The following is a 23,905-nucleotide window of genomic DNA, read 5'->3' on the forward strand; positions in this document are numbered from 1 at the left end:
GCCCCTCCCCCCCCCCGTGGCCAGCACCCCGTACTGCAGCAGCTCGCAGCCCACGTGGGGCTGCCTGTGCCTGCTCAGGGCAGCCCCACGCGGGCTGCGAGCACCTGCAGCAGGGAGCACTGGCCACGGGGCGGGGACGCTTTTCCCTCGTGCTCAGCACCAGCTCGTTCCCTGCCGCACAGCAGGGGGTTGGGGCTGTGTTCTGCCCCCCACCTGTACCACGGGGCTGGGGGGGCACTGGGAGTAAGCAGATGCGGGAGCACAGGGCCCGCACTGGTGTCTCAGGCCCAGCACCAGCAGGGCCCAGAGCAGGGGGGCACAGGTGTACAGAGTCCCGGCTGGCAGGGGCTCTATGGAGCCAGGCCAGCTCCTCCTCTCCCTGCTGGTGCAGCCCAGCCTGGCTCCACAGACCCCTGCCAGCCTGCGCCCTGCTCTGGGCCCCAGCGGTGCTGGCCCTGGGACACTGGTCCCAAAACATTGGGACATTGGTCCCAAGGTAGTGACCAGGAGGCGTGGCACCTGTCAAGGCCGGGGCAACCCATGCAGCCCTCAACAGCTTGCCAAAACTGAGTAAGCAGCCCCGCATCCAAAATAATTGCCTGCCCCTGATCTAACTGATGCTCAAACTGATAAAAGTAAAAATTACAAGGATTAAAGAGAGTTCTTCATTTATTTATGCAGTTATTTCACTACATGATCATTCATCATTAAAGAAAATTACATAAAACAAATAATATCGTATCTGGATTTAAATCCGATCAAAAAGATTCATTCCGGATCTGAAAGAAGCATTGTAATAACCCTGTCAATACCAAACAATGAAAAACATTATTAAACTGAGTAGAAACAAAATTCCAAATATAAATCACTGTTGGACAGCTTTAGGCACATCCAGACCCAACACCTTCTCTACTGTAATATCTGATCTATGGTTAAGCAGAGCTCTACCAGGGCTAAGGTAGGAGACTACCAGCTCATAGGCAGGTGCAACACTAAGTGAAGTAAGTGATTTAGTAGGTGTTATTTTCCCTCCAGCTGTTCTGAAACAATACCCCAACTGCGGAAATTAAATGAAGGAGAATGATGAGACCAGCTGGAGGTGCTGCTGGAACAAGGTGTAAAACAATAAGCCTGAAAACGGTCCCCGTCATTTAATCTCATCAAGCTTTTTTTTTGCTTCAGAACAGCTTATAAGCAATGGGCAATTACATTTTGTATAAGTAAATTGTTCATCATCTCTCTAAACATAAATGGAACCACTGTTGTGCACTGTTAATTGGTGATGTATCTTCCCACATTAAATTATATTGAAATTAAGTCAAAGTAATCCTTTTAGAGTTAACCCAATGTGCTATGAAAGTGTTAGCAAAGCAGTATGCTTTATATAAAACAAACCATTAAAAGCACAAAGTGACAAGAAATATATGCTGTAACTGTCTTGGATAATGGTGATATTGGACAGTGATTTTTATTAAAATGATTTGAAAAAGAGCTAAAAATGACAGCTGAAAGCATGTTGTGCTTAGTTTTTTACTTGGGTGTTTGGTGTTCAGGAATGTGGGCGTACTCCTTCCACACCCAATGCAACAAGTTTTTCCATTGCTAATTTCATAGTACTAAATATTTTTACTTCAACAGCTGCTATCTTCAGAGTCAGAGTTTTGTATTTTACACAGTTAGGTGATCTTCCCAGGCCAGCAATGCAAGACTTCTGACATTTTTGTTTTTTCAATATTTAGTATAAGTAGTTACATCAAAACTTAAGCAGCCGACCTTAAAGAACCATTTTAATTACAGATAATCTTGCTTTCTCTATTATCAAATGATAAAACATGTTACTGTACTTTGTATATATAAAATAGCTAAAAATATACCAAAAATGACAGTATTCATTCTTCAGGAAGAGTATCTAAAGTGATAGAATGCATCAGGTCTAAGTGGTAAAATTAAAACTTCAAGAACGTTAATATAAAAACAATACACTAAGGCATAACTTAAGTTAGCTGCATCTATTACCCCCAAATCTCTAATTTACCTAAAATCTTATTACAAGTTATCTGAAGCTGTTTTCAAATATTGGAAACTTAAAGACAGTTTGCCATGTGTTTTCTTAGTTAGAGGAAAGGTGCTACACTTTTTTCATTACAATCTATTTTCTTTAAAAATCTTTAAAAAAAACGAACAACAAAAGAAAAACCCACAGGAGCCACCTCATGAAATAGTTCTCTTCAACAAATTAGATTCCTGCCTTCCAGTCTCTACTTTTAGTGTTATCCAACACAGCCTGAGATTTTAAGTGCTACCTTAATTCGAATAGTGGGGAATACCTTGAAACTTCCTGACTCTCCACTTCCTTTTGTCTTTTTTTGTTTGTTTGTTTTCTTGGTGATTGAGAGAACTAATAACTCTAAACTCAGCAGGCAAGTGAATCACTGGACAAGGAAACAAGAATACAAGATAACTATGAATGTACAGTGACCCCCCCAATAATCAGATTCTACACATCAAAAATTATAAATGTATTATAATTGTCCATGTACAGAATCGAATTATAAGAGGATCATCTTAAAAATGCTGTCTTCCCCCATTATTGCAGGTGGTGGTGGGAAAGGTGATGAGTGGGGCAGTAATGGGGCAGGCGGTAGAGAACAGACAGTGGGGGAGGGAAACATGGTAGGGCAGGTAGAGGGGCAGTAGTATGGTAGGCAGTTTTGGATGGTGGGGAGCAGATGGTAGAGGGCAGGCAATGTGTAAGTGGTGGGGCACACAGTGAGAGGCAGGCAGCTTGCCCCCTGCTACCTGTTCCCCCACCACTTACTACTCTCCCCCCCCACCACCACCTCAGGCTGTCCCAATTCTGCTTCTGCCACCTGCAACCTCAGGTCCCCATCCTCACTTCCCCCTGCCTTGCCCCCCAAGAAAGTCTCTCCTCCCTGCCTGCCCCTCCATCTCCCTTCACCTTTGCTCTGTGCTGGCAGGCTCCATCACTGCTGCAGTCTGGGGCATGGAGCATGGCTTCAGCCCATCCCCGTAGCAGTGATGCAGAGCCAGCACTGCTCTTTCAACCTAGCCCCATAGCAGAAGCGCTGGCTCCCCACCACTGCTGCTACAGGGCCAGGCTGGATCCATGCCCCATACTGCAGCAGGGACAGAGCCTCCTTGTGCCAGCTAAAGGTAAGGAGGAGTATGATAGAAAGGGAAAGGTAGAAGCAGAGTGGGGGAGTGGCACTAGGGGCTGCGGGGGAGGAGTGGTGAGGTGTGCAGAGGTGGCAGGGCAGAGCAGGTGGCACCTGCTCCTGGGTTGCACCTGGAGCTGCAGCAGATTCATGCTCGATAGTAAAGTGAGAGGCTTTCCCCCACGTTAACGAGGGGACAGACCTCGTCTTCTAATCAAATAAATACTGTACAGTAAATTGTTATACTACTGAACTTTTTATCCTAAAATTATATTTGGGGATGCGGGTGGGAGAGGGAGGTAATGGAATGTAACAGCAGCAACACTAACAAATTGAAAAAAAAAATCCATCAAATTTAGAAAAAAAATCAACATATAATTAATAAATCTTATAATCTGTTTTTCCATTTCCAATTAAAGAAAACTGACTGGACAAGTCATACAGGAAAGGCAATGCTCTCTTATTTACAAACAAAAACTGAATATATAATGCTGCTTAGGCAATGTATTTTTTATAAGCCCTTAAGTATTAGTTTAAGGTTGCTACCTTTGAAATGAGAGTAAAGTTAAGCCAAGACTAGCAGCTTTTGAGGTATTAAACGCTTATGTTTCAGCAGCCATTTAATTTTTAGTTGTCTTGTTATCACTCTGACAGGACGTGTCCTCCATGTTTAGTATGAAACTTCGCGTTTTCTTATGACTCGCTAATCATTCAGGAGGCAGCGGTGAGTCATGATGCTTCACAGCAGTTCTTAACTCAGAATGATTTTCCTACCTGATCTTTCTCTCTCTCATGTAAAGTGAACTCTTGTGTAACACTGAGCACAGAACCTAGTCCAGTAATTTTGTTATTAAACCCGTAACTTTTATTATTTGTATTACTACTGCATCTAAGAGACAGCTCTGGACCTGAATGCCATTGTGTTACCTGCTGCATAGACAGAATAAAAAGGTTGTCCCTACCCCTAAGTGTTGCAACTGAAATAAATACTTTACACGTTTTTGGATATTTGAATCTGAGCATTAAAATCATAGCATGAAATTATAAAATATGTTTACCTTTATGTAGGACACATGATTCAAGAATTTTTAAAAATCTGAGTTTAAAAAAGAGATTTACTAAGATATGCTGTCTATACAGCAATATAGTGCCCCACAGATTAAAGTTTCATACTAATGATTGAAAACAAACAAACAACACTGGCTCAGTCTCCGATTGTCAGTCTACAGATCTAAAGAAAGTCTCAATTTTCTAGTACGAGAGGCAAATAGTTTTAAAATGCACATCTACTGCCACTTCTTTGAAAGCCAAACCAGCTCCATACATCACAAAATAGGGCTGTCCAGCTGGTGGACCGCAGGCTGCACATGGTCCAACAGGGGTTACCACGCAGCCTGCAGGCTCTTGTCTAGTTGCCACTCCCCACCCACCACTGTTTCTGCTGCTGGCAGCCTGGGATCTTCAGGCTCTCCTTCCCTCCCTTAGCTTCTGCTTCCTGCCCTCACACAGCAGAGGTTAATAGTAAAGGTCTATTTGATAAGTAGCATTTGGATGCTTCTCCCTTCCAAACTGCATCGAATATCAGGGTTTACAGCTATGAACTGGAAAGATATGTAACATTATAAAGGGGTTAATCTATTTCATAGAAAAACAGAGTACTCTAGAGGTTTTAAACATTTCTCATTAACCATCTGCAATTTGCTATTAGCAACTCCTGCCCCAACCTTTTTAAAATTTTAATTTCTGTTTTGTTATGGCGGTTCTGTTTGTTGATGCTATTAATTAGCATGCCTTAACACTTCAAAGATTCACAAGGGCATCACATACTTTAAGTCACCATTTGTCTGAAATCTTCAAAAACATTTGTGATGACTAATGAAACATTAAAAGAAAAACAGCTCATTCCTCCATTTTAGTCACGTGTACTATTACTCCTTCAATCCGATAGTCAGCTTGTGTTGGTCTCTGAAAGCATCAACTAAGAAAAATGTTATGGTAAAACAATCAAAAATTGGCAGAGGGGCCCTGAGGTCAAGGAAGAAACAGACTTTTACCTTACTTTAAAAACAGCCAATTTCAAGTTGATGGAATTCCTTTAAACACTTGTTTAAATGCTCTTATGTTACTGAAGTAAGCAATGCAGAAATCTGATTCTAAACAGAAGCACAAGTGAAGTTCAAAGGGCCGATCTGGTTGCACTGCACTCTTAACGAGGCATTAACTGAAATACCAAGTTTTACTGAACTTTCCTGTTACAGAAATCATTTGCATTTTGGATGAAGCAATGATGTAATACTTGATCAGTATGTTCCAGTCCCAACAATGATAGGAAGCCTAAACTGTTGGCATCAAAGTAAAAACTGTTCAAGGAATGTTGGTTGTAGCCATGTTGGTCTGAGGACATAGGTAGACAAGGTTCTTTGGGTAAATGTGTTATCTTTTATTAAATCAACTAAATAGTTGGAAAATTTGCTTTGTAAGCTTTCGGGTATAAACACCCTTCTTCAGGCACAAACTCTCCCTGTGCCTGAACAAGGCTGTTTGTACCTGGAAGCTTGCAAAGAACAATTTTTCCAACTATTTAGATTGGTTTATAAAAGATATCACATTTACCCAAAGAACCTTGTCAAAACTAGTTCAAGGTATCTAATCCTGACTAATCTTTTAGGACAGGGGTGCTAAACGTCCAGCCCATGGGCTGGATTTGGCCCACAGAGCCTCTCTATCTGGCATACCAGAGGGCACTGGAAGTTGCACTCTTTGGCCCTAGTGGGCATACCTGTTGTGGTTACCTCAATTTACCACTGCTGGACCCTACACTCCTGCTTCTCCCACCCTTGTCAAGCCCTGCACTCCAGCTGCTGCCAGACCCTGCACTGGCTCCACTCCTGCTGGAACTAGCTCTCCATCCTGTGCTGGACCTTGCCCTACCCCGACTTCTGCCAGACCTTATTCTCTAGCTGCTGCTGGATCCTGCACTGTTCCCCGCTCTGCCCTTGCCTCCACTTCTGCCCCAACCAGACCTTGTACCACTCCCACTGCTGCCACTGCCAGACCCTGTACTACACCAGCCCAACCCCACAGTGATAGCATTCATGTCTTGGGTTGGATCCAGCATGGTAGGAGCCCCACAATCCAGATCCGGTCTGGGGCCCCATGTGAGTTTGACACCCCTGTTTTAGGGGTCAAAGCTACTCAAATGAAGACACGTCATGAAAGGAAAACTCAGTCAACTTCACATAAATGATCTTGCCCTGGAAAGAAATTAGCCTAGATTGGAAGTGTAACTGATTCAAGGATAAATCTGTGCCTGCAACTTTCACTTGGGGCAGCTAAGGTATAGGATATCCCATGCGTGGATCCACGGTCTTAATCCTCTTATGTTAAGAAGTGCTGCATCAGTGGGCTCTGGAAGGTTAATTTTTTAGTATTTTGGCATTAAAGCTATACAATTATGTCAAAACATGAACAAAAACTATTCAAGTACCTTTATGACAGAAATAATATGCACAGTGAAGGAAAAAGAATATCCCACGTGTATTTCTGGCTTAGTTACAAGTTACCATGAACTATACTAAGACTCTTCTCCTGTAAGGCTGCAGTGATGTATCTGGGAAACAGGAGTTTGTCAAAGAAGTGAGACAGTATTCCAGAGAAACTGAGAAAGAGAAATCAAATTATTTGTAAGCATATTTTTAATCCTTTACGTATTTTCAGCTGAAATTGTCTCTCTAGTAAAAAGCAGCCTGTCCCAAACTTTGTAAACATGAGGATATGTTGATTACTATATTGTTTTCTAACAAGTAGGCAACATTTTTGAAGCCAAATACAGCATAAAACTCTCATTCTAAACTCCAAGATATTTTTCCAATACTATGGAAACTATGTAGGCGAAACTAGACAAAAATTACACACCAGGATGAATGATCACAGGAAAAAAAGATAAGACAAAGACACATGATCATAGGTAGGAGAACATTTTTCCTACAACACTTACTCGCTTTCTGACCTCACAATCCTTGCACTCAAGAGAAAATTTACAAAACAACTTCAGAAGATGGGAACAAAAATTCATATCTTAGTGGATGCTAAAAACTAGGAACTAAGTTGACATTGACTTTATTGGTCATCTTAATCTGTGCGTTACTTCTGCTAATGCCTCTCCATTCCACAGGCAAGAGGTGGGCAGAGTCTGGTCTGTGGTAGACTCCATTTCCCAGCAGCCCCTGTGGTAGCAGCTCCTTCTGGCTGCTGCCACCGGACTCAACCCCACTGCTTGGGCATCCTGACCCCAGCAGTGGGTGTGGAGTGGATGGGTCAGTATCTGTGCAAGCAGGGTGCGCGGTCTGGCAGCCAGGATGGGACTGCAAGTGAGAGTGAGATGGGCAGGCAGAACCAGGGAGACCCTGAATTTGTTTTGTTTTGGTTTTTTTTGTTTGTTTTTTTTTTGGGGGGGTTGTGCTCCGGGGGCGGGGAGCAGGCACAGCAGGGCCAGGGCCAGGGCACAGCCGATCCGCTGCCCTCACACCCGAGACTAGCATGAGTTCTGCGGGAAAAGGCGTGCAGGCAGTGGCTTGCAGATCTATGCCCTGGCTCTTGCCCCATGCTGTCATTGTTGTGAGATCCCAGCTCCAAAGCAGCTCCCTGCCCAGCTGCGCGTCCTGCCATGCCACTCTGGGCTGGTCTCCATGGAGACCCCTGTCACAGCCCTGCTGCTTTTGGGGTGTCCCTGGAGACCAGCCAGTTCTGCGGGAAAAGGCGTGCAGGCAGTGGCTTGCAGATCTATGCCCTGGCTCTTGCCCCATGCTGTCATTGTTGTGAGATCCCAGCTCCAAAGCAGCTCCCTGCCCAGCTGCGCGTCCTGCCATGCCACTCTGGGCTGGTCTCCATGGAGACCCCTGTCACAGCCCTGCTGCTTTTGGGGTGTCCCTGGAGACCAGCCAGGAGTAGTGCAAGCAGGGGCTGCTGAAAAATGGAGTCCAGCCACTGGCCGGACCCGCCATTTTGCCCACCCCTGCCACAGGCAATAATAAACCTCTACCCTCCCTTGAATGGCCTTGATCTTCCACTAATCAAGTTAACCTTCTTCCTGCATTCTATTGACATATGGAGTTTTAGACAGGTCATTGTTCTCTCTGTTACTTAGCTCAAGCTGCATCTGTTCCCTTTTCAGATCTGAGAAAGGGGATACTTTGTGCCCAAAAGCTTGTCTAAATCTCTCCCAACTGTGCAGATGGTCCAATAAAAGATATCACCCACAAAAATCCTTGCCTCTGGCATATTTTCTGGACCATCACAGCAACAACATCCATCCAAACCTATGAAAAACCTTATGGACTTAAATGACCCTAGGATAGGGTGACCATATGTCCCAATTTGGCCAGGACAGTTCCAGATTTCGTAGGCTGGTTGTTGAAAATTGAAACAGAAATCCTGGAATTGCAGGGTACAGGGCACAGTCCAGCAGCGAGGTGGCATGGCATGCCAGGCCTCCCCACCAGACATTACCTACGCCTGCCTGCAGCAGTGCTGCTGGGGTGGGGGCAGTCCCCCAAATTTTCTTAAAAATAATATGCTCACTCTATGCTAGGATTTCCCTCTTGCCTTTTGGGGTTAGTTTTTTAATTAACAGCTTGGGTGTCTAAATGAAAGAGCTAAGCTCTTTTAAAATCTGGTCCTGTGCATCTAAAGATAGTGTGAATGGAACAGGACAAGAGAACTAAGCTGTTATTTCCTTAGTGCTGATAAACCTCTGCCCTTTTGTTACTATTGAAAAATGAACCTCCTTAAGGCAGCTTCTTTTGACAACTGCTCCTCAGATCTGAAGTCAGGGTTCTAAAAGAACCATCTACCTTCATGGACATCTATATGTTCCTACTTCTGGATGTGTGCAACAGATCCAGTCACCATTCTGTCCCCATAAGCCCTAGAGAGAAGAGGGAAAAGATGGGGAAGGGCTTTTTTTTTTTTTTTTTTAAATGAAGGTAAGTATTCCCAACCCTGGATGATCTCACCAGAGGTTTTGATCTTGTCAGCAGAGATGGTTTGTTCCAAATCCCGAGTAAGATTTGCAGCCCCCTCTCAAGCTTCTGAAAATCATCGAGTCCTTCCCATGTTGGCATGAGCTGAACGGTTTCATTTGATGGGTCACGTTAGGAAGAATTTGAAATTAAGAGTGGTATCAAATAGGGCTGTGTCCTAGCTCCAAAGCTTTTTGGGATTTTCTTCACTGTTCTACTCAAATATGCATTCAGAGGCCCTTCAGCAGTATACCTTCAAACCAGATCCGATGGGAAATTCTTTAACTTCACTCATCTCAAAGCGAAAACGAAAACCCGAGAAGTTCTTGTCTGTGAAATGCTCTTTGCTAATGATGCAGCAATTGTTAGTCATTCAGAAGCAGCACTGCAAACAAAGTCTCATGGATTGCTTTGTCCATGCTTTGTAATGATCACCCTCTTGAAGTTAGAGTAAATGATGAAAGCAAGGAAGTGATTAAAAAAATTGCTTACTGGGCTCCACCATCTTGCAGAATCTTAGTTTGAAAGCCGAAATTAACACTTGCATCAGAAAGGCAAGTAACACAACGGCTAAACTTTAACAGAGCACTCGCTCTATTTACAAAGACACCTGTCTACCATGCTTGCGTACTTAGCTCTGTATTGTACAGCAGTGAAATGCGGACTCCTTATGCCAAGGAAGAAAGAAAACTGAACAGTTTCCATTCTTGATGTCTCCGCCATATCCCGGGCATAATATGATGTGATAAAATCTACAACTTTGCTGTTCTGGAACGGGCCAAGATACCCAGTATATTCATGCTTCTGAAACAGAGACACCTCCGTTTGTTAGGACATGTGAATCATATGAATAATGTCTGAATCCCCAAGGATGTACTCCACGGTGAACAGGCCACTGACAAATATCAACTCGGATGGCCCAAACTCCATTTTGTTGATGTGTGCAAGGAAGAGCTTCATGAGCTGCACGTCGATGGCCAGCGCTGGGAATCGATTGCTTTGGACTACTGCAAGTGGTGCTAAGCAGGGCCTACGTCACCACTTTATGACAGAGAGGGTCAATGATGAGATAGAGAAGAGGCATCAGATGCAGGCAAGAAAAGACGGTATTCAGCATGCCAGCGCAAGTGCAACTGAGTTAGTATGTGCAACCTGCCAGAGGGTCTGCTTGTCATGCATTAGACTCCTCAGTCACTCATGTAGCTGTGGTGGTACCTGGTAACCCATCAAAGACACCATCTCCACGGTTTCCCAAGACCAAGGGCTGCTCATGATGATGATTTCCCCTCCCACCTCCTCTGTGCTCAGCGCCATGGCCCCACCTCTTTCATTTCCCCTGTCCCGCAAGGGACTACCTGACCTGGGGGCTGGAGTAGCCCCAGAGCCACTCCTGTCCTTCGTCAGCCAGGGTTAGTAACAATAATTGGGAGCAGGTGGGTTCCTCTTCCCTGCTTGATTTTGTTCCCCTCTCTCCACAATATGTTTTCCCCAACTCAGAAGCAGACTCAGGAAGGGGGAACCTGCCACCAATGCTACTGTCCCCAGCTGAGCCCAGTTCCCTGTGCACCCTGGCTGGAGCAGAACAAGAGAAACTCTGGAGCTCCCCCTGGCACCCAGGGCAGTCAGGGACAGGGGGAGGAGGGGAAGGACGGGGATGTGCAGTGCCACTGAGCATGGAGGGGATGGGGTGTTGGGATGGGGGAGGGTAGGATTCATACCTGCTTCAGGACCTAAAAATATCCTCTGCAGATGCTCCCACAGTGTATTATGAAAGGGGGATGCAATCGTGTCATTGCACCCCCTCAGGATCACCCTGGCATTATTTTACATGCAGCCTAACCCAACTGTCCACAATTACGGTTTGGAGTACAACCTTGCTAAGTCTTAAGACAGACATCAACTTGAAATCTGTGCTATTTAAATGCAAAGTAAAATTACTCTTGTGAGCTATAAATGCCAATAGTTGTCCACTGCCAGTTAAGGCTTTACAAATTGCATTTTCTATCTGTAATATTTCTGTAATCTACCACTGTGTAAAACGCAAAAAGGGGATACTGACTTTAAAGGCAAAATGATCAGACCACTAAAAGTTTTGTCAAGAAAGTGCAGGATTGAGGGAAAATGGTCACAAGTCTCTGTTATAATGTATTATGTGAAAAATGTTCACAAAATATTATTTTAAAATTGATGTCCTTAGGCATGCCAAAGGAGCTCCATTTCCCAGCAACACTAACAATAGCTTCTAAATGAATCCTAAACTCATCCAAGAATTTTATTTTTATTTTTTGTCTATTTCCAAGTGAAAAATCTTTATCTGTCTGCTCAGCTGTAAATACCTCCTTCATACCCTTCTGCTATCTCTCCCTTTGAATAAAGTATTATCCAAATGAGGATCCATGTATGTCCCTCAATCAAGGACTGTTTAAATTCACCAGTAACATATCGCTTAGTGGAGAGATCAAGACGAAATTTAAGTGATAATATAAAAAAAATACTGACAGGCAAATCAAATATCCTGTGGGGCATGAAAGATATATACTAGACATGCATAAGCTTAGGAAAGGAGGGCAATCTGTGTTCGTTCCAGAGCAACTGTCCCTAAATAAAGGGTCTTCCCCCCAATTAGCATTTCTTCTGGGACAACAGAATAAGTAAAAAACTAAAATTTTGGGATATATTTTCACATCATACAGGGTAACTTGTTGACATACGCTTCTTCCATTACTACTTTGACGAAATATGCAATGTAGAGCAGATATGTAAAAAAATATAATCAGATCCCATTACTTAAACAAAGAATTTATTTTTTCTACTTCACAACCACTTCAGAGAAGTTGCATGAACTTTTATTTGATAAACTCAGTTTGACAATCTCAGGATAAATTAAGGTTGATACATGTTCTGCTGTCAGACAGCGTTTGTATTCTCACGCAGAACCTGGAACACCCAGTATGTTTAGCAGGAAGCAGGCCCAATAAACAGGAAACCAGAGACATAGGCAAGTTAACTCGCCTCTTAATATCTAAAATTTACCTTTCATTAAGCAGAGATAATAGCTAATCCCTTTGTAAAGAACCTTGTCTTTGGATAAAACATGCTAAGACTTGGGTACAATGAATTTAATTCCAATAACAATCCCTTGCTTTCTTTCAGGGTACAGAACAGAGGTGTTAGACTCACCCCACCCCGTGCAGGATCCACAGGGCAAGTGGTAGAGGCAGTAGGGTCAGCAGTTGCAGCAACAGAGGTGGGAGGGAAAGTAGCTGTGAACCAAGTAGTCACACTTGCTGTCCTGGAGCCAGTGACAGGGCGAATAGGGCACAGCCTTCACTTGGCCCTTGCCACTAACAGCCATAACCAATGGGGCCCCGGATTTTGCAGCAGCCTTCACATCCTGCTACCTCTGTCCCCAAATTCCCTGGCCAGATTAAGCAGCTCTAAGGGCTGGATGCAGCCTATGGGGCTGTACATTTTGACACCCCTGGTATAGATGGTAACACACAGACACACCCTCTTACAAAATGTGTTCTCAGAGCTTTGCAGAAAGGCACTGCAACACACCTTGCAAAATACCTTTACCTACAGACTATTCTGAATGAAAGCAAAGATATTTGAAGGAAACCATCCTCCCACCCTGTCTCAATAAACAAGCTTTTAATTGATTTCCTCAAGAGCTGAACCCAAACTGACATAAGCCACAAATCTCTCTTCCCAAAAGACTCTTGAAAAAGGACTTTTAAAATCAGATGGATTAGGCAGCCCTGGTAACTAATGACTGCTCCTCCAATTTGGTACTCTCAAATGTTATATTAAGACTTAAATTTATAACACATAACACTTCCAAACGATAAGAAATGAATATTTCCTATTGCTAGATGGTTCATTCCCTGCCCTACTCCAACATGCTTATGAGTTTGGACTAATACTTTTTCAAGCATCTTGTCTGTCCTTTTCCTAAGTAGTTAGTTGACACTGGGTGCATCTACACATGCTCCTACGGTGCCCTTGTTACTACACCATCATTTAGTACTTCCTTTTGGAAGTACAAGGCACAGTAGTAGCCTGTACTGCACCATCTGCACAGTGCACGGTTATTTTTAGCCACTATGTCACCATAGTGACACACTATATTGAGGGAACATGTTGCTACAGCGATGTAGTTAGAGCATCATGGTTTTTGCTGTGATGTAACGTCTTGTGTAGGCGTCCCCACTATCATGCGTTTCTGACTGTCAAACTGGCTTCTATTAATGGCATGTTGTAGCAGTACTGAATTTCATTGCTAACAGAAAACAATGGGAAAAAACCCAAAGGGTCCCTGAAGACACTGCTCTAGTAGGAAGTCGCTACCCCTTGAATTGTACTGCAGAATACCCTGGGTAGATACAACTCTACCCAGGGCAGGGTTGTATCTTTCAGCCATTATTTACATCCAGTCCCTTCAAAAGGCAGAAGCCTTCTCCTGCAAGCCAAGTGTGTTTTGCCAGCATAGCTAGTCAGCTGCACAGTGTAATATAGACAAGCCAGCTACAAAACGATGCTGCTAGCTCTGTACCATTACCAGTTGATTAAAGGGCTTTCTTCAGACTAGACAGGCTGCTGAGATCTTATAGCTCAAAAAACCCCAAGAAACTTAACTCTGCAAGGCCACTGTAAATAATTCCTTTCCTCTTCTAGTGAAACTTCACTGCTGTAGTGTTAAATCCTTAGAAAAGGCCACAAGATTAACACCACACCATCCACAACATGCCCAAATCAGTCAAAGTACTGGGAACTGATGAATTTGTATAACATTCTCTTCCTGAGAAATATACAGCTGCAAAATAACTTGCCTTCTAGCCTAGAATGAAAGCATGTGCATAGAGACTTTAATTTTGCAGCTTAAAATAAAGGTATCTTACTTTTCTTCCTTAATATTTTATAAGTCCTTCAAGAGAGATGTTTCTCCTTAATGAAAGATTCAAATGCACCAGGATAAAATATTTTTCTAATCCTTCTTGCTTGGCATTCTACAAAATTTTATTTCTTAAGTTTCACAAAAATAAAACTTGCCGTGTGAGAGCATGCATCACTGTTGTAACACTTTTACCCCAGAAAAATCTTAGCCTACTAGAGTTATAGGCTGACATATTTAGTAAACATCAGTAGTTGGTACATACATTAACATCTAGCTGAAAGATGATATTAAGTGAGTTGGGCTGAATTTTCATCTACAGCAAGGGTTCCCGGACCAGAAGCGACTGCGGGCCTGCAAATTGAAGACTGGCAAACTGCAGTCTGGAAGTGACCGGCATACCGCGGAGCGGCAGCCAACCCTTTTTTATATTCAGTATAAAAAAGGGTTGGCTGCTGCTCTGCGGTATGCCGGTCACTTCCAGACTCCCAGTCCAGCAGCCAACCCTTTTGAGGACTGGCAGCCAACCCTTCGCAGCCTAGTACTGGGCCACGGCCGGGAGCTGGGAACCTTTGATCTAAAGATTGACCTTAAACATCAGAATTATTGCTAAGCTTATAAACCTTCCAGGAAACAATGTTCTGGAAATTGAAAACAGAATGGCTGGAGACACCAGTGACTGGAGTGTAGGGCAGAACGGTGGTTCTCAACCTCAAGGCACTCCTCATCAGACTTGAGGCATCCCTCAAAAAAATGCTAGCTCTTATTTTTCTGTACTTAAAAAGAGTGAAAGCTAATACAGCAATTTTTCTGTTGCAAAGAACTCAGAAAGACCACAACAGAGCAACATGCTTTTGACACTGTAGATCCTTATTTGAAATCTCTGGGTTTATCTTATGAATCGTGTGTCGGTGTTTGCACACTTAGTGCCCATATTGTATACCACCCTTAAAAGTATTCCATAACATGCTAGTGGAAAATAACTGGGGTAGAATCAAATGTCATTGGATTCTTAAGAAGGAAGTGGTTTAAGTGTCGAATTTGCACTAGTCAGAATTATTGGGAAAATGGGCAAAGCATTTGATAACCAGGTTCTAAAAACTGGTTGGTTACTTCACTTTGTTTCTCAACCTTCAAAGATTTTGATTCTTGCAGTGTCTAAAATAAATATTAAAACTGCTGACCAACGCTGTGAACAAAAGATAGTCAGATATCAGCGTATGAATTTATCTGATTCAAATTTATCTGACATGCTAAAAGTTGCAAGTAGGAGGAAAGTTAACTAAAAACTCCCTATTACAGTAGTCAAGCAACACAGCAGAAAGGGCTACATCTCAAAGGACAGGGAACACTTAGCTTTACTGAGATTCTTTGAGATTAGATAACCATCAAATAAAAACAGTCTATTTACACGGAAAAGCAGAGTATTTCATTTCAAAAAGAAACAAAACTCATGGCAGAGGGCAATATCTTTTATTAAACCAACTACATATTTGCCAAAAAATGTCTTTATTTGCAAGCTTTCAGAAAAGAAATGCTTTTTGAAAATATGAAATTGGTCTAATAGAACGTATCATCTCTTCCCCAAGTTTTTGATTCCTTCTGCCTCTAGACCAATATAGCTACAACCTGAATATCTGACATTTCATTTCAAACATTTTCAAACGCTGAAACAATGTACAAATTTAAAGTCCTTGGTACCAAGCTTTTGTTAAAAGTTTCTAGAAAAAGCTACATTCAAAATACTCTGTTCATCTTTGATGCCTAAAAATATGCCAAATTCGGATGTTAAAAACCGTTTAAAATTGAGTCTTTATGCTAATATAGTCTTCAACATGGTTCCAAAGCAATAGTTTAAAAGAAATGACTATAAAACTTCTCCTTCACTATGCCCTAAATAAATTTTAAATTTCAAATCCACTCATATGTTTTATGTGAAAAAAGGGGAACAATTCAGAGGAACATAAGAATCAAAGACAGCAAATGACTAAATGACTGCTTGAACATGCACAATGCCTGACCAGCACTTAAAAGAAAACATGTCTCTACTTAGTTCTATTGATTGCACATGCCAGATTATTCTGTCAATGTACTTGAAGATGCTTCAAAAACTCAGAGTACAGGAAGTGATAATGGTTGCAGCTTTTTTTCATTGTTTGAGCAAACAACAAAGACAAGAATTTTTCTGGTACTAATTTCTCACAGGGGTGTTCAACACACAATTTAAATCTCGATGAAAACCTACCAGTAAAAAAATACAAAAATTGTCTCTCAGCCAATATTAAGGCTGACAAACAAAAGGGCGATTGCTCAAAGTCTCTCATCAAAGTACAGCAGACAAAGGAATCCTGGGCTTGTTCCTTCTCATCAAACTTTTCATAATCAAGATGCAGTTTTCTACAAATAATGTATTTTTCTGAAGGAGTCTGCGTCATAATTTGCCGTATCAAGACAGCTGAAAAAAAATTATGGAATTAAGCACAGAGCGTGCAATTTAATTCAGAACATTATCTGTTTTAAAAGCCTAGTATATCTGTCCAGCCAGCTCAGCATTTACTGAGTATAATATTGTGCATTACATATGACTTCGGGGAAAAAAAAAAAAAAAAGGAAGTTGATAAATGAGAATGCTGTTTAGGGACAAAACTGATGACCTGACTAGTTAATGGACCGAGACTTGTAACCAAGCAAAACCCAGGGAAGAAAGGTTTTAATTTTTAACTAAAAGTAACTTTTATGCTCAAGGAATAAATCCACTACAAAATGAATCAACGTTACATCAAGATTTATTGTGTACCTGTGTAACAATCCAAAGGGTTTTGCAATATGTCCTGACTTTTTTTAAAACCTAAAATATGTTCTTCTTCCCCAGATTAGGAAGCGGGGGTGTGGGTACAGGAGAGGGAAGATTCAAACACAAAGTCAATGCTTATGATTTTCTGGTTGTGCACAAACTTGTTTGATTGACAGTATAATCTGCAGACAGCCAGTATAAATACAGATATTTTTGCTTCAACTGAAAGACCTGGAGAGATTGTGCTGAACAGTGTTAATAGCTATACCTGAAATTGCAAAATTCGAGGCTTCATACAAAGCTGTCAAGAATTCTTGTTAGAAGGAAAATGTATGCTGTGCTTATTCAACTGTTATCTCCCCAGTAATACACAGCAGTGTTTTACTTATTGTTGGTTTCTGTGCCAGTAAGCTCCTTATCCCTTACAGGTCTTTGAACATCTGTTTCCTTATCAGAAACTCTGTTAGTGTGCTTTACTAATGTACTGCACAATGACCCTTGAGTTGGGAGGAGGGACAAAGGAAGAGGAAGGGGTGATAACTGGCCTCTTCCTGCTACCACTGAGTCACACATTCTTAATTCCTGAAGAAGTTTCTTTTTTGCAAACAAAAACATCCACAAAAGGAAGCCAGCACTTTGTAAGCATCCTAACTTCATTTTGGACTCTATTTGGGAAAAGTGCTTCCTTTTCTGCGTACCCAAGATTTCACTTAGAAAGGCACTATGCATTGGTTAAAAATTCACTGCATTGGACGCTGCATAATAGGTAACTGCCTGCTTTTCTGACCATGAAAGCAGAACTTCTGAAGGTGAGCAAAAGGAAACAAGCGACCACTGAAACTCCAGAACATGGGAATGACTCAGATCTTTAGTGAAAAATATTTCTTCTTGACCTCCATTGATTTAAATTTTCCCACTCTCACACTTAGAAATCACAAAAGTTTACTTTCACCCAGGATAATATAATCCCATTCTAAATCCATTAAAGATAATCAAGGAATGAAAAGTAAACAACAACAAAAAAACCCACTTTGAATTTTGACAATTTGTGCCAAATGAAATGCTTGAACTGTGCTCTAATCAGCATATATAAATTTCAGAGCACCCACTGTATAGGCTTGTATAGTTAGTTGTGTCTTAATCTATACATACCCAGGTATCAATATTTACCACGTATACTTGTAATGATGTTTTAACTGAAATTCATTTCTTGTGTTCAGTGTCAGCAATATATTTTATCAAAAACCCAACTGCAATGTTTTGAGAATTAATGCAGGCTTCACTGGATTTAGCTTTAAAAAAGTTACATCAGTTTTACTTTCTCCATCATTTATGATGGATAGTTTTCCGTATATTATTATTATTAGAGCAGACATAACACATGAATAAGCATTAAAAATCATCAATAATGCAAATATATGCAAGAATACGAGCGAGTGCATTGTTGCTAATGTTTCCTCATTGGAAATGGTTTCATCAGAAAGAAAAAAAAAAAAAAAAAAAAAAAAAACTTTTACAGATTCTTGTTGGCATTGCCTAAGGTATAGTGTTGGCACTCCAGAAGCCACTGGAACAGAAATTAAACACTAAATATAATTTAATGCTGCTAAATGGACAATAGCAGAAACAGAAGAACGCTCAAAGTGGGCCTAAATAATTACATTAAAAATGAGAGTTCTAAAGCAATCATGCAAATATTTGCATGCGCAGAACATGCAAACCCATTACAGTACCTACCTCCCCTTTCCACCTTTGAAAAGAAAATTAAGCATGGAAAAAATAAATCTTCCCCTTTACTTTCAACTGTGAACAAGTAAATGGACATCCTTCTACTAAGAGAAACAACTACAATCTAATTTCCCTAATAGGACGCAAAGTCAAATTCAACAATGTTGTATCACCAACAGTGATGTAAGACACAATTCCATATACCACCTAAGCTACACATAAAAACCAGGAAGAGGAGAGAAACAATATTCCTTTGGAAAGAAGTTACAGTTCAATTTACTGCGCTTCCGTGTTTCCCTGCACTTTGAAGATCATCTCCTTTATTCTAAGTTACAGTAAATGTTAATTTATAGGCTGTACTTTAAAAACAGCACTACAAACATATGAAAGAGATATTCCATTGGCATACATTTTTGTGCAAACTGACTTATCACATAACCCAGGTGTCCTGGGTGTTCCTGATATGTTAGTTCATTCCCACTCTCACAGGGTCCCATAACTCCCTTATACCATCACAACTTGGACAACTAGAAAAGTACTATCAGAAGACAATTTTAGTCTTCTGCGTATGAAGTTAAACATTCAAAAGAACTTAAATGAACAGTTAAAGCAGGGAAGGAGGAAACCCAAACCCAATAAAAGTGTTAGAAATAGAGATCAACTCTTTTCTTTTCTTGGGTGGACTAAATTAATGGAACTGTCATATAGATCAGAAATCCATTTAAACTTGTTTTCCATCTTAACATTTGCCGGTATCCACTGCTTTAGAACCTGTACATTTCTCAAAAAAAAGGCAATGCCCAAGGGAACCATTCTCATTTTGCTTATAAAATGTAGCCATTTGGTTACTTACATTGTTGTTGCGTGTTTCTACTGCTGGAAATTTTCTGACTATGAATTTGACAGCAGATTCCAGGTTCTTGTCAATAAGATATGATGGTTTTGCTTTGGGATCGCCACATGCCTAAAAAAAAAGAATTAAAAAAATGAACTGAAATATATTAGTTTTGCTAAGACTAAGTAATTGTAGCAAGTCTGCAGTCAGAAACTAGAAAAATTCATTGTTTTTTAGTGAGCAGGTGATAAAATGAGTAGGCAAAGTGCAGGGATTGTCACAGCTGGAATATGCAATGGGAGACAGTACAGAGATGCTCTTCTACTGAAAAAAATGCATGGAAGTTTCAAAGCAGTTAGTGCAGAACAGCAGTGAGGGGAAAAAGCTCAGTCCTAAAAGAAGAAAGAGATATTTTTACTTCTATTTGTGATCTGAGGTAGGGTTGTATTCACCTGAAGCTTATAAACTGTTAAAAAATGCAATCATATCATCAATCGTAGCAGACAGTGCTGGGCATTTTAAATAATTAATGTATCCTACATGAAACAAAATAAAAAACAATCTGTTTTTCTTCCATTATATTCTGCAAAATTGTTCTCCATCCCATAATTAAGCCACCAATACTTGCCTTCAGTAAAAGTTTATTTCCAAAAGTTAGGAACATGCAAACCTGCTATGTAAATTAAATTTTGATCATCTCCTTTATTCTATTACAGTAAATGCTAATTTATAGGCTGTATTTTAAAAACAGCACTATAAACATATGAAATTTGATTTAAAAAATGGAACTCAACTAAAACGTGTTAAAAAATATCTGGTCACATCAACAGGACAGGGTTCTGTGTGCAAACAAGTGATAACCATTTACATTAGAGGATGGTGACCCTTGCGCTAGCTTAATTTCTAACTTGTTAAAAATATACTGCTCTTCTGGACTACAGTGAACACTGAACAATGCAGTAGAATTGATCACTGGTTTAACTGCACTTTACTAGATAATCTGTTACTACTGGACAACTGCTGTGTTCAAAATATATTCAAATCTCTGTTTAACATTTCCAATAGAGATTTGTTGAAAGGGCCTGTGTCTCATGCAGAACTACAAATCACATGCTGTTTGCTTCTAGACAACAGAGTGAACTAGAATGACAGCCCATTTTTACTTTTCTACATTGTTTTCTGTGGCTGTAGTGTGAATTATAAAGACAGAAGTCATGGAATATGAGACTGATCTGAAAGCGGGCAAGCGGGCAAAGGGAAGGTGAAAAGCTTTGCAAACCTTCCAAACTTGTCCTTGCTGGGAAAGCATTGTAATAAAGAGAGAAAAAATTACATGTAAACAGAAGATTCTCAAACTCTGGCATGCGTTACGTTTAAGTGAACTAATGCTCTATCATCTACTGTCAACAGACAAAAGGTTAAGACTATATGCTACGGTATTTAACATACTTTATATTGGATAGCCATTAGTTTAATAAACATAAACTTAAATATATTTAAATATCATAATTCACTATTGTATAACAATGCTCTAAGTGCAATACATGTTCCATCATGTCACCTCTTCAATATTTTTTCCAAACCAAGCTCAGGTTGGGGGGGGAGAGGAGGGGAAGAGAGGTTAACAAACAGCACATGCAACTATAAGAACAGGAGAGAAACTCAGTGAAATTTTACATACCTGAAAAAGAAACGGTAGCCAAGAATAAAAAAAGCAAAGTCATTATTTTAGAATTCTAAGAGTCCTGCTCAAGTTACAAACAGACTTAAAAGATGACCAAAAACTCTGCTAATGTATCTACACTCAGGCACTAACATTCACAGCTGCTAGCTTTACTGCAGAGAACAAATACTAAGTTTTCTTCAAATATCACTTCTAAGTAATTCAAGTATTCACATTTAAAAAACAAACATGCAATAATGCTCATATCTTAACTTTGAAATATGAAGTGTTGGCTTCAGCATTCTCAGAAAGAAAGGAACACAAGCTGAATTGTATTTATACAAAGAAAATTGGCCTGTACTGTACTTCTGTTATTTTTAAAACTATTATACCATTTTCAAAAGTGAAAGCTATTGTGATACCACAGGCAAGAAGTCAACAAGTTAAAACAATTTAAGTTTTCAAGTTTAAGGTTAAAAGCCTTAGGAGAATATCACGTGTTGTCTGCATCACAACTTAAGGGCATCTTAGTTTAATTTATAAGTTTTAGACTGAAGTATTTTACAATGCTCTCGAGAGAGTCTCACAAGAAACACTCATGAAAAAGAAACCATTAAGCCCATGTACGCAAGTTAAAAATTTGTTAACCCCTGTGTGGATGCTGTCACTCAGGAACAGATTGCCCATAATTTGCTTTAGCTTAATCCTCAGCATTCTCCGTCCGAATGCAGTACATCCATATGTATTACCATATTTAATTGAATACGAGATGACCCTGAATGTAATACAGCTCCCCAATAAATGTTTTAGACATAGAAAATTTATAAGTTTCTTACTATTTTCCACGTATGGAATCTAATTATTGAAGGGTCATCTAAAATTCGCACCCCCCCCCATTACTGCAGGGGGTGGGGAGCAAAATGATGAGGGGGGGCAGTAATAGGGCAGGTGGCACCCCCTCCTCTCCGCCTCATGCTCAATTGTAAGGCAAGGGGCTCCCCCCCACACCATGTTCAGTGGAGAAAAAACCCTTGTGTTCTAATAGAGTAAAGGAGTCTTTCTTATTGCTTCATTGAGAAATACCAGCTGTTGATTCACCTACGATGGTTTCGAGTTTCCATACTGAAAACTTAAGGGTACCATGCAGGATCATTTATTCCATCATGGCGGTGGGCTCAGCTCAGGTGAGTGAAAGGTCATAGAAGACCCAGATTACCCCCACACTGAAGCTCAAGAACTTTCCTTGTCTGCTCTGCTGGACCGGGAAGCAGGCATTAATCCTATGTTATAGAAAAGCAGCTCAGAAATCATAGGAGTTCTGTGTCAAGTCAAGGTTTCCCCTGCAGGGAGCAGGGGAAGCTTTGAGTACAGGCGATCCTCGACTTACAAAGTTTCTAAATTGACACCCTGTTTCAACTTTATGATGTCAGTTTCGACTTTACAATGCTTGATCCTATGCGATGCCATGCCAGCAAACAAGTTCACTACATCGCTCATCTCCCTGAAGAACATCTGTCCAAACTTCCTTGGACACTTTCTTTAATAAAGCAGACAAGATTCCCAAAAAACACGCAGCCAAGACTCCTGAGAAGACTCCAGCCAAGAACCCTTCAAAAAGTCCAACCGAAAGCATTTCAAAAAGTCCAGACAAGTCACCTCAAAGAAGTTCTTCCAAATCAATATGATTGCTATTTACAATACAAATACATGAATGTAGCTATATTATTCATCTTAATGTAGCTGTATTACTCATCTTTTGTACCCATTTGATCGAGTACAAAATTCTTGGGTATTTTTCGTGAAAATAGGGTATCGGGCCTTGGTTCAGGAACCAATCCCCCACATATAACGTTGTTTCTTATGAGAAAATTGGTTTAGAGTTACAACATCTCAACTTAAGATTCAGTTTTCAGGAACCAATTGTGTCATAAGTCTCAGGACGGCCTGTGCCTACCTCGGGGCAATTCCTGTGGCAGGTCTAATAGCTCTAAGAGGATGACAAGCAACACCACTCTCTTACTGGGTAAAAGCAATGCCCTTAGCAAGTCCCCAGTCCCTGTTGGTAGATGGAACAAGGAACCAGTCTTCATCCTTAAAACCTATGCTTCTATAAGGCCAAAGTCACACCCTGCTACACCAACACTTTTTCAGTCATGGGTCATGTGTCAAGAGCTTTAGTCACGTTTCACAAACACCTCAAAATACTGTAGATTGATGACAGCTTTCACACCTTGGTTCCTCAGTACCTAAGACCGTTTAGTATGGCAACACCTCAAGTGTTCCTCTCCAATTCACAACATAAATACACAAAAGTAATTTTTACACTGTTGTAAATGCAAAGCAGATACGTATACTGAAACTATTCCAATAAATCACTGTACAGCAGTGTAAAATTACACAGCCCATAACCTATACTGATTCCTAACTCAGATGGGTAATTTCAGTCATTTGAAAAACACAGGATTCACCGTTAGTCTCTCCTTTATCCACAGCACAGCAACTTTCTGCATTGTTAAAGGACTGCATCCATGCAGCTCACATCCACACACACTGCACTGCCAAGATTAAGAAAACTGAAGAGACTCTCATTACTATTCCCAGCTGGAATGCCATGCCTGTTTTCCTGAGTTTGTTTTACTGATATGGTATGCGTAGTCTCTACAGATAGGTAGTGTCAAGCTGTATTTAGCTTTCTCATTATGTCTGCATAAATTGTGGTATTTGATATGAATGTAATTTTTGTTTCATATTCTGGCCAAGACTGTTTTACCGGGGGGGGGGGGGGGGGGGGGGGG

General features: G+C 40.9%; 1 protein-coding gene across 5 annotated transcripts in view; it reads right to left on the reverse strand.

Moving 5' to 3' along the window:
• Positions 1-20,077, reverse strand: part of NCKAP1 (NCK associated protein 1) — an 82,377-nt gene extending 62,300 nt beyond the window's left edge. For 3 of the 5 annotated variants that reach the window (XR_003093865.1, XR_003093864.1, XM_025203225.1), the window contains exon 1: positions 19,466-20,077. The gene's annotated coding sequence lies outside the window, so the exon portion shown is untranslated. The remainder of the gene's footprint in view (positions 1-19,465) is intronic. The other 2 variants (XM_025203224.1, XM_025203223.1) reach the window with 2 other exon arrangements.
• Between the last annotated feature and the right edge of the window lie 3,828 nt (positions 20,078-23,905).

The sequence above is a fragment of the Alligator sinensis genome, unplaced genomic scaffold (assembly GCF_000455745.1).
Source record: "Alligator sinensis unplaced genomic scaffold, ASM45574v1 scaffold269_1, whole genome shotgun sequence".
NCBI lineage: Eukaryota > Metazoa > Chordata > Crocodylia > Alligatoridae > Alligator > Alligator sinensis.